Below are 15032 nucleotides of genomic sequence, written 5' to 3'. Positions count from 1 at the left end.
TGGGGCTATGAGCTGGCCAGTGTTGGTTGCGTCACAGCACTTTCATATTTATTCTGGTAGGGAGGGCAGTGTGGGAGACAACATGGAGGGAGGGGAGGCCATCAGGAAGGACAGAAGTGTGAGTAACAAAACACTATGATGCAGCCAGGAGTGTCCACATCATAGCACATTTTTTTTATGGCAGATCCAACACCGAAACTGGAAGGATGGAGAATTCAAGGCAATACGGACAATGGATGTTGGCAGGGTGAGTGGGAGAGCAAACCAACACAGACAATGAACAGAGGGAGGTTGGGTGGGTACAAGCCAACATGGACAACAGTTGGAGGGAAGGTGATGGGAAGGCAACATTGACAACAAACAATGTGAGGCAGGGTGGAGGCAAGACAACATGGACAACAAATGAGAAAGGAAGGGAGAGGTTAAGCCACCATGGACATTAAATGGAGGGTGAGATATGATGGTGGCAAGCCAACACGACAACAAAAAGAGGACGAAGTAGGGTGGGAGCAAGCCAACATGGATAATAAATGGAGTGAGAGTGTGGGCAAGCCAACATGGACAATGAATGGAGGGAGTGGGGGCAGAGGCAAGTGAACACTCAGAATGAAAGGATGTGGGATGTAAAAGAGTAAGCAGAGGGTGAAAAATACATGAGGGAGCCAACTTAAAATAATTTACCATTGTAGAAAGCTTAAATCCACAGAAAAAAAGAAGCAAATAAAATAATGAGCAGTGGAAGGACACAAATAATGATCCCATGCTCTAAGTGAGGGGAAAGCATGCTAAAAGGAAGGAGCCTATGGCAGCTGACCAATAAGACACAAACAAATGAGAATGGCAATGAAGCCAACCATTGGTAAGTAATGTGTGATCTCTAAGCCCAAGACAAAAGTTCTCGAAGGTGCATATCCTGAATAGCAGAGTCCTTAAAAGTCTGTTGAGCCAATCTTGGGAATCCCTGTTTTAAATATTAACATACCATTTCCAGCTGTTACACACCAAAGTTTCCCTTCAGTCTAATCCTTACATATAAAAATAACTAGTGGTTGGACTCTCCAAAGGGACTCTGAGTAGTGGTGTGCAAAGGTTTTTGTCTGAAAACTTTCCCATAGTATGGACCCTTCCAAAACCCTCCTTACTCCCGCCAACCAAATTATAAGCAATACCTTTAGAGCTCAATATGCTCACATGCCCCTGTCTCCACTACTTCTCTGTCCCCTTTCTTGGCCATAGCTCCTATTGCCATTTCTGGCTACACCATGTCATGGTCATCACATCCTGTCTCTTCACTTCTTGTGCATGCCAAGGTCGGGTTTAACGTTGCCTCTGTATGTTACAAAACGTTGCCCACCATCACTAAGCCAAAACCCATCTCTCCACTTTGAACACCTCATTCACCCACGTCTAGTTCTAATCACCATTTATACCTCATTGTTATAGGGGCCCATCTGTAACCTCTTCAGACAAGAACGTTGGTGGGACACTTTCTACCTCTGCCAAATGGATAAGCAGAAAGTTGGTAACATGAAGTGTAACCAAGTGACTCAAGAGGCCAGGGTCCACCTGCCCAAGTCCTCCATAATGTGCCCAAGTCTTCCACAGGGAAGCATTATCTTGCCCTATTCGTATTCCTTCTCCCGTACGAGGAGTAAGGATAAACTTGTGGAAAGGCATGGGCTCGGGATGGGCAAGGTAATCCCACCACTGTTTAAAGCCGAAACCGGACTTTAACTCCCACTTTTGTGAAAAACTGTTACTAACCTTTTCAGCTGCATTTTCAGACACCTTCTAGACTCACAAAGGGGTATTTGTGCAAGCATCTAAACTTATTTATTAAATAAATAAAGTAGCATCCAAATATTGCTTTATATTTCTGGTGAAGCGCCATGCTTGTTCTCATTATCTTGCAGCTTAGTGGCACTATAAATAACAGGTATTATTAATAACTAACTCATTTTTATCAACTTTAGAAGGTCAAAAGTTGAACACAACAAGAACAGAGCCTGAGATGTTTAGAGGGTGCAAGCATTTGAACAGTAAGAAAAAGTAATTCACTGACATACTCTATGACCTATTATATTATCTCAGAAATAGTTTAGTGAGGTAAGATGCATGCAGAAAACATCTGTTTGCATCAAGCAGTCTCTGCTTCCAGTACCAACGAAATAGTGAACCTGATTACTTTGTCTGGTTCAGTGCAGTCTATATGTAATCAGTAGGTCATAGATCTCGAAATGTATTAATATAGAGCTCAATGTGTTTATACAATTGTTAAAAATATTAAGATGTCCCCCGCAGGTCACATGATTCAATGGTTGTAATATAACTTGTTGCACCTCAAACATACTGCAAAGATATCCAAATAATGAATTGTCAAATGTAAAATTTGGAAGCAAATAACATAAGAAGTAGTAGCGATAGAGAACACACATTCTTGGAAAGTCAAACAAGATGGATCAAAACACTTCAAAGTGTAAAAATGGGTCTTAATTCTGACACAGAATTACATGTTTTGGTGGGATTTAGACTATGAAAGGATTTTATGTTTAAACTGGTCTTTATTGTAATATTCAATAACAATCAGCACTGATATCAAAGGCTTATGTAGCAGATTTCACTTATGACGCTGGCCTACAGATAAAAAAGAGCAATTCTAGGTATGCTATACATCACTTCCCTGAATTCATTGACCAATGACAAGACATCCAAGGAGAAAGTAGTAAACAATAACCTCCCATGCAGAATAAAAACTCTCCCTCTGGTCCCTACTCCCCCAAGACATCAATCTCTTGAAGGAGAAAGAAAATTAGAAGCAAAGAAATAAAGAATGGCCATGGAACACACCATCTAGGGGCCATGGTATCAGTTGGCCATCATAAACAGACACAAGGGGGCAGTTTTATTATTCAACGCAACACAGCGCAGCCAGGAAACTTGCTGCACTGCATTACGAGAAATGGAGAGAGCAGAAATGCTCATATTTACAAATATATATGGAGCCTTCCCATTCTCGTCTTGTATTGGCACACTGTGTGCTGCCTAGCACCATAGTGCACGGGGGCCTATGTTGTGGGCAGAATTATTTTTGTGCAGCCCAAAAACCTTCGTAAGAAGCATATATCTCTTTGTGTGTGTCCTGCAGAATGCAGCACACATGGAAAGAGGAAGTAATGCCTAAGCATACTAACAAAGAATTGGACACAGTATTCTTTTGTGCCCCCATACAAGCTGGGGTCAGGGCACGGAGGCAGGAAAATCCAGACATCTCTGGGGGTGGAATCCTCCAGAACCTTCTCCTACTTGAAAGCTTACATCAGGCATAAATATTGGACCTTCAGACCCAACTCTTCAGTAGACCGCTGAACCTGTAGAAGAATTAGAAGGACTGCTGCGCTGCTCTGCAAGAAGGGCCGCTACTCTGTTGCGCTACTGCCCTGCTGCCCTTTTGCCTGAGTGAGGAGGAGTGGACCGTCATCTTGAACCTAGAACCACCAGAGTGATCCAAGGGCAATTTGGCTGTACTCCTGATCAGAGCATCAGGAACAGAAAACATTCCAACCATCTTGAACCCAACAAGTGGGCTCTGCCTGGTGTGAGTTGTGCCCCCCCAAGTGCTGCCATCCCCAGTTCTGTACCCTTGGAAGTGGGGCTGAAGGTGCTCTGTCAGACCAGCTGGGTTCTATTGGTCAGAACCCTAAACAGATCTACTCACAGCACTGCATTGAAATCTCTGCTGTGCAATGCATTCCGACAGCGGACTTCACATCGCAAGCCCCTGTCAATGGCATTGTCGATGATGAAGCAGGACCTCGCATCACAAGGACCATTGACGGCCTCACTGGAAACCAGCAATGTGCAATGCATCCCTGACGCAAGACCTCACATCACAGCTGACAGCCTCTTGAAACCACTGCTGAGCTAAGCATCCTCCACGAGGGATCTTGTAATGCACTGCAACCAGGATTCAATGTACTTTTTTCAGCAGACCTAACTTGGTTCCTGTATACGGTATGTCCTCCTTTGGGAAATGCATGAACATGAGACTTTGTCCTGGTCTGGTATGACTAGATAACTACAATTGTCTCTTTGTGCTTCTAAGCACCGTTTTCACTGAAATCTTTAAAATTGCATATCTCCGGTTCCATTAATTGTATTTTTGAGGGTTTGGTCTTGAGTAAGCTATTACATTTTCCTCTATTTTTCTAAATTGGTGTGGGATCTTGTGTTGTGTTTTCACTTTTTTACTTTTTGAAGTGCCTGCATAAATACTTTGCACATTGCCTCCAAGTTATGGCTGAATGCATTTGTGCCAAACTATCAGAGTGTTAAGTTGATGTTAATTTGGGGTTTTGATTGGGTTTCACCCTGACTAGAATTGTGGTTGCTGCTTGACTAGGTTTCACCACCCTCACCCAGAACCTCAATTTCCTACAAATATGTTCAGTGTAGATAAATAAGTTGAAGTTGTGCTTCCATAGAGACATGGCATACATATTTAAGGGCCCGTGACCACTCTGCATCCTTAGAATGTTCCACAAGCTCTGTCTACCACTTAGATCTTAATGGGGTCAGTGGTTTGAGTTTGTCCCCTGTAATGGATCAGTCTGCAATTGTTATGAAGCGTCTGCCATTAACTGGATCACTAACACAACATTGTGTTAAAAATATAATTGTCAAAAATATCATGTCAAAAATAATGTTTACCGTAATATTGTGGTCTTATACTTAATGGCAAGTACAAAACGATTGCAAAAATAATATAATTGACATTAATAGCGTCCTAAAATTGACAGAAATGTAGATTTCTTTTAAATATAGAGTTTCATATAGTAAATATTAAATATTTTAAAATATACATTTAATGTAATGCAAATTCAATATATTCCACTGATATTTAATAATATATACATGTGTGTGGACATATATATATATATATATATATATATATATATATATATATATTCACAGAAAAAACCATAGGTTATAGACCATATATAGTTAGGAATTAGCATTTACAAAACCTTGAAAATTCACTGAAAAAACCATAGGTTATAGACCATATATAGTTAGGAAATAGCATTTAGAAAACCTTATTTTACTCACACAAAACCATTGAAATTCCATATATAGTTAGTTGCACTAACTATATATCGCGCACCTGCAATCCACTGCTGATGATGTCACATATTACATCATTCATGACATGGTCAGTGACATCACTGATGACATCTCAAATGACATCACTGATGACATCTCATTTGACATCATTCTTGTGCTAATACGATAAACCTCTTCAGACTCTAATATAACCTTAGATACACTCAGTGTAAACAGACACTCACAGACTGTCACTCATCCATGGAGTTACTCACACACCTAGTCAGTCTTGCAAAGAATCAATCACACCTCGATTTCCTCAACTATATAGTTATACACACCTTACTTATTGGAACATATAATAACACATATTTACTCTGTTATACAATCCCTGATACAAGTTCACAATAATCCATACAGCCACTCACACATTCACTGGCTCTTATGCACAGTTATTTATATATGTCAACTATCACATGTACTGTGTTTTACATATGTACTTACTTTGACATGTAGCACTGAGATATCCATTCACTCACCAATACACTCATGCACACAGTCAACCGCCCATACAGATGTTTCCACATGCACTTTTGAACCCATACATCTAGTGAATCAACTGCTCACACATCTATGCACAGAGTCATACACCTCCCAGACACCCACACACACACTCAGTCTCCCATACAAATACTTGGGCAACTAATCAATAACCCATATAGTTAGTCATATAGCTAATGATCAACACATGCATCAGATTACAAAACAACAGACACAATGATGCACAATTTAAAACAGTTTAGTCACTAACCCATGCACTCAGTGAGACACATTTAATCACTCACTTATACAGTCAGTCATGCACCTACTAAATCCTTCATCCAGACACTTATACATCCACTCATTCTTCAATATGTAAGACATATTTTAACTTTACAGAAGCATACAGTCACTGGATGTTGTCATCAGTGATGTCATCAGTGATGTCATTTGAGATGTCATCAGTGATGTCATCAGTGATGTCACTGACCATGTCATGAATGATGTAATATGTGACATCATCAGCAGTGGATTGCCGGTGCGCGATATATAGTTAGTGCAACTAACTATATATGGAATTTCAATGGTTTTGTGTGAGTAAAATAAGGTTTTCTAAATGCTATTTCCTAACTATATATGGTCTATAACCTATGGTTTTTTCAGTGAATTTTCAAGGTTTTGTAAATGCTAATTCCTAACTATATATGGTCTATAACCTATGATTTTTTCTGTGAATTTCATTGGTTTTTTAACAGCTAATATCTGTAGCTGTAAAATGTATTCTTCTTTAAATCCAAAAATATATTTTATATGTTTATGAATATTTTTTTTTTTAAATATTTTTTTTTCTTCGTTCCCGCTTCGCGAATCAGGAAGCTTCCCGTTAGCTGACCTTGATGCCGCGAAATAGACCGCGAGCCGGTAAACGTTTCTTTACCGCAAGTGCCGCGTTAGAAAACAACATCGTGACGCCTCCCGTCCGCATGACGTTCCACGTTGTCGCTTGATACGTCATATGACGTGCTACGTTAGCGAACTGGTACGCGAAGCGAGTGCCAAAGCGCAGGTTTCTGGAAGCAAACAGGGAGGCCCTGCAAAGCGCTTAACGTAAACACAGCAAGTCATGTGACTTGGTAATAACACTTTTCATTGGTTCATTTCACTTTTGGTTTCCTAATGATGTAAGACTAGGTCATATAATCTAAAATGAACACTTTTGATTGGTTGAGAACTCTTGTTTTTCCCAAATGATGAAAATCCCTCCTTCTTTCCTCACTCTGACTTTCATCATTGTGAGAGAAAGACCCTTTGTGATCACTGAGCAATGGCTTCTTTAGTAGCTTCAGCTGGTGCTTCCCCACCACCTCCACCACATCCAAGGAAGAGTGGACCACCTGCTCAAGTTGTAATTCAACAAGAAGAAGAAGAAGAGGAACAGGAGGACGAGCACGAAGAGAGGCAGTTTTTGCCTGAGCAGCCCAAGACGTCTCACCGGAAAGAAAACTTCATTTGGCAATTTTTTAAAATTCCCAAAGGTCAGAAAAAAGTAAATGCAAGATACGTAACTTGCCTTATATGTCAAGATAGACTGTCCAGAGGGACCGACAAAAAATACAGTTTCGGAAACTACACAATGCATCGCCATATGACTAGGTGGCATCCTAACAACTACAGTGCTGCACAGTTTCGGAACGACCTAGATAATCTCCCTATTATGGCCAGAAGATCTGTTGTACCGGAAGTAACGGGACCAGAGGGCAGGGAGATGGTGCCAAATATACAAATGAGATTTGGTGAAGTAAAACACACCTGCGTATTTTGTGATGGATTCATTTCCTACGGAGAAAGAAGCATCACTCTGATCAACAGAGCTATTGACTATCATATGCAAGTTTGTCCGAAACGCCCAAAATAATAAATACTTCTTTTTTTTGTTTTGTTGCTCCTGTTGAGCCCTTTACAATGAATCGTTTTCATTGCCCCCTCCAAGAAAAACCCCAAAAAATATAAAACTGTTCCGAAAAATTCAAAAACAGTAAAAAAATGTTCAGAAAAATAAAAAAAAAAGTTATTTTCAGAACTACCTCCCCGTTATTAAAAAATTGGTACAATATTTGGAACTGTGCCAACCTCTATTTCTCTTAGTTCGCTTCCTAGTTCGCTCGCTGGTACGCGAACTGGAAGCGAACCAAAAACAGTAAGTATAAGGGAAGGAAACACACACTTATGTTAAAAGAAAGACAGCTATAGGGGAGTAAACTAGAGATACTATTACCCATAATCCACTACTGATGATGTCACATATTACATCATTCATGACATGCTCAGTGACATCATCAGCAGAGGATTGCGGGTTTCTTGGCAACATGCCTTATCCACGGTTTAATAACGCTGCCTTTTGCTTTATATAAGTTTTCAAATTGTATGAAATATATACCAATAGGTCTTTATGAACCTTTAGGTAGTGCTTTTGTTCATGAGGTCTGGTCGCTTCCATACACATACAGATGTTTCAAAGATGATCAAGAAGTTTATCTGAATGGAGAGGAATGCACTGAGACGCCAGATCATTCACTAATGTGTAGGCACATACAGTTACACGATTCATGCAACAAACACCGACCAAATATGGCTTGCGTGTTGCAAGGCACGCCAGTTCCTGCTATCATCCCCACGTTCAAGTTGTTGGAAAATGGTAGTTATTTGATGCTCAATAATGAAGATTGTTCTGAGTTAATTAAAAGTATTCCTTTTATCGTAACAGTAAGTGAACGGGTTATTTGCTGCAGAAATGTTCTATTTCCTCCCACACATGAACATAGGGAGTTTTCAATCTGGCCACAAATACCAACCTTGGGACACGTTTCAACGGCATGACAAGAATAAGAGCTCTTTTGTCTCAGAGAGAGGTGGCCTTGAGTTCGGCCCGTGAAACTTTCGTACTTCACATAGCGAACACCCGTACACAGGTTTGCCTTTCAATTTCAGCAACATGTTTCCGACTATCTTTAACGCATCCTCCACAAAATCCCTGGCACACTTTTTTAAAGTTGTTACCAGTGGTCTCGTGACTTCATTTGAGAAAATCTTTGGAGTCATCCCTGCTCCCTTTCATTCCATTTTCTCCACTCTGGTTCGTGGATTGCATTTTTACTTGCATTACCAGCAGACGCTCTTGTGCTTTTTTACATTTTTAAATATGGATGTCCCTCCTATGCAACCTCCGACCCTGCAGCTGCTGACACTGTTCCGCAATCGCATGCTAGAATATTATGGCACAATGCCGTTGGCGATATTAAGCACGGCATATGGATTATCTTTTCGGTTCTCCTACTTCACCTGTGTCCAGCCTGTATTTCACTGCCTGACCTGTGATTTCGATTGGGCCATTGATTTGTGTCTCTGCGGACCGGTTTCTCCTGACGTCGACTTTAATCAGCTGATGACTCCTATCATTACTCACGAGTTGATTTGTCCTGGCGAAAGGATTATGGCTGTGGCATTGATGCATGGACTACTTGGTCCCTGGAATTTACTGGCGGCAGCACAGTCTTTCTTGGAACACAGCTTTCTTGAAAACCCACCGAGCTGTCCTCTGATGGTGATAGAGGATCCGGTGCTGGGAGAGCACGTATGTTCTTTTCCGCTTTTAAATTGGATGGCTGAACTGTTTTCGGATGAAGACGGTGACTTCCTATTGGAGGCTGTTGCAGCTTATTTTGCATACACAGTTATGTCATAGACCTTTTTCATGTTTCATATGCTGAGTACTAGCATTTCATTGACAATTCATTGACTTATTTGTCAAGTTTTTATTATTTACCTTGCCTATTGGCTTAAGACTCGATAAAGTACTTGGCTGTTTTATTTTTCTTTAGCATTGAATTTTCCTAGTTTTTAATGCTTTACCTTGCGGACCGTCCACATATAAACTTGCAATCTGCTCTCATGAGATGGCACTTCTATTATCTTATTCAGTTCGTTTCCGGATCATGAGGAGGTGTCATCTAGGTCCTGGATATCTTTACACCGTGTTAAGTTAGCATGGGCTCATTACCGGTTTAAACGCCATTTTTCCTTTTTTGCAACTTCTGCACACGACACTTAGTTGTTGCTTTAGCTTTCCACCTAGTAGTTCATCGTGGTTTACATGAGAATAATATGTTATTGGTCTACTATCTGCTTTACTTGTTAAACTATATCTGTACAGCGAGTGCTAAAGTTTCAAGAACAACACGATACAGAATTGTTATGAGGTCTGATCTCCACGACTTCATACTCATAACATAAGTGCAACTTCTGCCAATTCTGGGCATGAGGCGGGTTTTATATTGCTTTGCCGAACACACATACACAACAGTTGATGCGGTTCACATGAAGAGAGAGCTGGTGTATGCTGATGTGATTCCTTCAAATCTAAGACACTAAAGTATGGGCACGCCCTAAACCAACACAAAGAGACCTTCTTAGCAAATAATATAATATGTGTATTAGGGAGGGTGAGATATAAGCAGCCGCGGGCCGTGGAGGGAGTTACGGTGAGGCAGGGAGGCGGGGAGGGGGAGAAGCAGGGTGGAGCCCTCTCTACCTTGCCCCTCCCCCTCCCCGCCTCCCTGCCCCACCGTAACTCCCTCCACGGCCCGCGGCTGCTTATAAGTGTTGCTAACTCTTATTCATTTACAGCATGTTAACATACTGTCACCATTCGCTTTTTATGTACTAGTAACTATGCTGGTAATTTTGCTACTGATAATATGTGTACTTGTATTCTCCACCCTGCTTCTCCCCCTCCCCGCCTCCCTGCCTCACCGTAACTCCCTCCACGGCCCGCGGCTGCTTATAAGTGTTGCTAACTCTTATTCATTTACAGCATGTTAACATACTATCACCATTCACTTTTTATGTACTAGTAACTATGCTGGTAATTTTGCTACTGATAATATGTGTACTTTTATTATCTAAGGTACTACGCCTGAGAAGACGGCATTAGTAAATAAACATTTCAAATACACATGTGTTCTTCTTAACTCCATGTTCTGGTTTCTAAGAAATATATAACGACCGACTGTTCATGAGTTCCACGTATCCTGAGGTACTATAAGTTCATATTCTGGATTGTCTAAACATTGAGAGTTTGTTATATCCAATGTGACACTGTACCTAGCTTGCTAAATAGTTTTTGATTACTAACGTGAGTTTTGGGACACCCTAATTCGCCGAGGTTCCAATCCTCTGTCCACAGTTCTGTGTGAGAACAGAAACCCTGCGACAGGGGCACCCCCGACCCTTGCTGGACCTTCATCACACTTGCGATACAACTCCAGCAATGCGCCACCTTTACGGCACAGATACATCACGCATCTGTGCTGTTTTTGCCCCATGATGCGCCGCATTGTAAATGCAGCACACCATAGGTGACGGAACAGCGGCACAGAATGACTAACACATCCCTGGTGATGCGCCAGTCATCATAAATCTATCCCTATGCTTCTTATCTTGTTAGAGATGAACCGCCATATGTATCATCAAAGTTATTTGCATTTCCTAAATAGCGAACTTTAAGGAATAAATAGCGATTCTTTACCATTCCTAGTTTGCGATGAGCTATTTGCTAATTAGCCGAATGTAGCCCAATGAAGCCCAATGTAGCCCAATGTAGCCCAAAGATGGCCGCCAGACACACAAAAAAACAAATGTAGCCCAAATATCAGCCAGATGTAGCCCAACTATAGCCCAGTGACAGAATGACCAATCAGCTTCGCAAACCTCCGTTACGCGAAGCGGAGCGCTGTTACAGATATATATCTTTTTTTGAACGTTAATTTCTCAAAATCCACTGGAGCACATATATTGAGACCTAGCAAAGGCACATCGGGCTACCAGTCCCTAATATTTTGCCAAGTTTCGTGCAAATCCATTCAGCCGTTCAATTATTATTTTTATTTATTTTTTTTGCCCCGCGGGGCCCTTTTAAAACCTCCACATCAAACCTAGGGGGTCAGCGAGGATCTACTATGCCCCCTTATAGTTATTTCCCCCTTTGTTTTGACCTCCTCTTGTCTCTCGATCCTACCGAGAGACAAGATGGCGGCCGCTACGGACTGTTTGGAATGTTGACAGACGCCGGAGAACCAATCAGCTTCGCTTCACAAAGCTCCGTTGCGCGAAAAGTCCGCGAACCAGAGCGCTAACCGGTCCGCTGTTACAGATATATATCTTTTTTTAAACGTTAATTTCTCAAAATCCACTGGAGCACATATATTGAGACCTACAAAAGGCACATCGGGCTACCAGTCCCTACAATTTTGCCAAGTTTCGTGCAAATCCATTCAGCCGTTCGGGCTAAAAGTGAGGCCAACCGCCCTATGGAAAACTCAATGTTAAAAACACGTTTTGGGACCCCCCTTTTTTCTCGGCCCCCACTGGACGAACCCCCCCCCAAATTTTCAAGGGCTGCTCAGAAACAAAATGTTCAATTTTCCTGAAAATTTCAGCCAATTCCGTCCACAAACGCCAAAGTTATTAGACATAGAATTTTCAAAAAACCCATAGAGAAAAAATCCTAACTATATATACCTACTGGCGACCGCCAGTAGGTAATATATATACCAAAGAGACACCCTCCGTCTCAGGAGCCACCAACCCTGCAGGGCAGCCTCACTAACAATGGACACGGAGGCATCCATCAATTTAACATCCAGGAAAAACTGCGAGGCACAATACCGGAGTTAGATGCGTTTATTCACAGGTAAGGTAGCGCAAGAGTTCTCCATTATCCTTACGCGTTTCGGCAGCCATGCCGCCTTGATCACAGGAGGAGAAACAATGTCCTGTGCGTGTGAGCGCACCTTTTGAACTCACAAAGTCACATGACTGATGTAAAAGCCTTCATTTCCCACAATGCCGCACACTCGTATTTAGATTTATCAACTGGATTTTCAATGAATCACAGTACATATCGAGTAGAATAAAATGTTTCAAGGTGCAGGCAAAGTACAATGTGGGTTTATATTACCAGTCCGGTGATAGTTATCTCATTCGCTGATGCTCGGTATTACAGATGACCTGTGTTAATGCTCAGCTCCGGCACGATCAGCACAGGGTTTTCCCCATGCCGAATCCTTTCCTCTGGTGCTGCAATTTCACTACATTAGCATATCCCAGGTTGGGTATACAGCGTCGAGTGGGTCATGCTCCATAATTCACATACCAAAGAGACACTCTTCGTCTCAGGAGCCACCAACCCTGCATATTTATATACACAGCGAAGATCCCTGCTGATCATGCAGGAAAAAACGAGCCACACCAGGTTGCAAATGGAAAGAGTTTTTACGGGTTTATTTGGCAAACAGCAAAAGATGCGCTTCGATCTCAGCTGAGATCTTCCTGGTCACATGACCTTCCATGAATTCCCCACAAATTTAAAGGTAAAGTGCAGAGCACGGAGCACCATGCATAGAATGAAAAAAATATTTGCAAAAGCCAGTCATCTTATGTTCAGTTGACGAGTTTGATAAAGTTCATAAGAAAATTGTTAATCAAGCACATAATTAATGCTGTTAAATACAATTCAGTACAATACTGTGTGTAGAAGCAGGGATCAATGTATAGTACATTTGACCATCTAGTCATCATGTGAGAGGGACTGAATCGGAGGAGTCGCTAGGAGCCAATGTCAGTCGCAGGTGAAATAAACAATTACCAAAAATTATTCAAAATGATTATTAAGGTGAAAAATGCAATTGAAACAAAAGCGTGGCGCACACTTCTCGTATTATTGAAATTACTTTATTCTGCTCCCATCGGCAGACAAACGGGTTTCGGCCATTCTGGCCTTCGTCAATGTCAGTGTTTTTCAATATTTTATACACGTCATATCCCTCCATTTCATCACCAGTTGAGACAGAAAGAGGAGTGAGCATGAACTTCTCTCACAGTCCACACAGTTTTCACAGCAGCCATCTTAGACTGGACGAAAAAACACTCATCTGTGTGTCCTAACATCATGGCATATACAGTACTTTTCTTGCATCCTAAATAACTATTCACTCATTTATTATTATATGCGTACATTCTAATTTTGGTTATTAAAAATCATTTAACACCTTATGGTATCTAGCCCTGAATGGGCAATTACTGTGCTGTTATATAAAAACATTCTGATGTTAGTTATTGAAAATTCATTTAACACCATCCGGTATATATATAAACTTAATACTCATTTAAACACACAACTGTATGTGTCATACACAATAAAAACACACAAATTATAAAAACTGCAATAAGACAAAATATATTTATCAATGCATACTAATTCAAATATTAACTTCCCCGCTGCTTCGAACGTTCCGCGCTGTTGCGGAACGTTCTATTAAGTGGGCGGGGTCAGAAGGAGTTGGCCTAACGGCTAGGGCGCTCGACCTCGGACCTGGGGATCTGGGTTCGAGTCTCGGTAACGACGCCAAAACCTCCTGTGATTCTGGGCAAATCACTTAATCTCCCCGTGCCTAAAATGAAGGTGTGTCTGTCCTCATGTAAAGTAACTGGTGCTATGTAAAGCGCTCTGATACCTGATTTGGTTCGGGTCTAGTTCGCGCTATATAAAACTCTGCAAAAAAAAAAAAAAAAGAGCGTTCAACGGACGTGCGCAGCACTGCCGAGGTAGTGCATGCGACGCCCGTTGATGTTCGCAGCACGGAAGGGGTTAAAAAACAAATTTACGAACTTTAATACAATTTGTAAATAAAAGCAAATAATGTTATATATAAAAAACAAAACAATGCTATAATCTGTTTAACCAACATTGCTGAAACTATTGGAGTCTTAGAATATTAAGTATACTATTCCCATTCCAGTTTATGCAATGGGAGGGAAAGTGTTGGAATTTGAAGGGATACAATTTCCTATTCCCACTCCAGTCTGTGCAACAGTAGGGAAAGCAATGGATTTAGGAGGGGTTAAATGTACTGTTCCCATTCCAAACAGCACAACAGTAAACAAAGTGTTGGACTTTCGAGTGGTAAACTTTACTATTCCCATTCCAGTCTGTTAACATTAGGGAAAGCGTTGGATTTCCAAGGTCTGAGAATTACTATTCCCACTCCACTCTTTGCAACAGTAGGGAAAGGGTTCAATTTCAGAGGGGTGAAATTTACTCTTCCCACTCAGGGGTAAAATTTACTATTTCCACTCTATTCTGTGCAACAGTAGGAAAAACATTGGATTTTGAAGGTGTGAGTTTAACTATTCCCACTCCAAACAGCGCAATAGTAGGCAAAGTGTCAAATTGCATAGAGGTTAATTTTACTATTCCTACTGCAGTCTCAACAAGAGTAGGGAAAGTACTTCACTTAAAACACCATACATATATAAGCAACACTATGAATCTAAAA

The sequence above is a fragment of the Lissotriton helveticus genome, chromosome 7, assembly GCF_964261635.1.
Source record: "Lissotriton helveticus chromosome 7, aLisHel1.1, whole genome shotgun sequence".
Taxonomy (NCBI): domain Eukaryota; kingdom Metazoa; phylum Chordata; class Amphibia; order Caudata; family Salamandridae; genus Lissotriton; species Lissotriton helveticus.
This window is presented reverse-complemented; position numbering follows the sequence as displayed.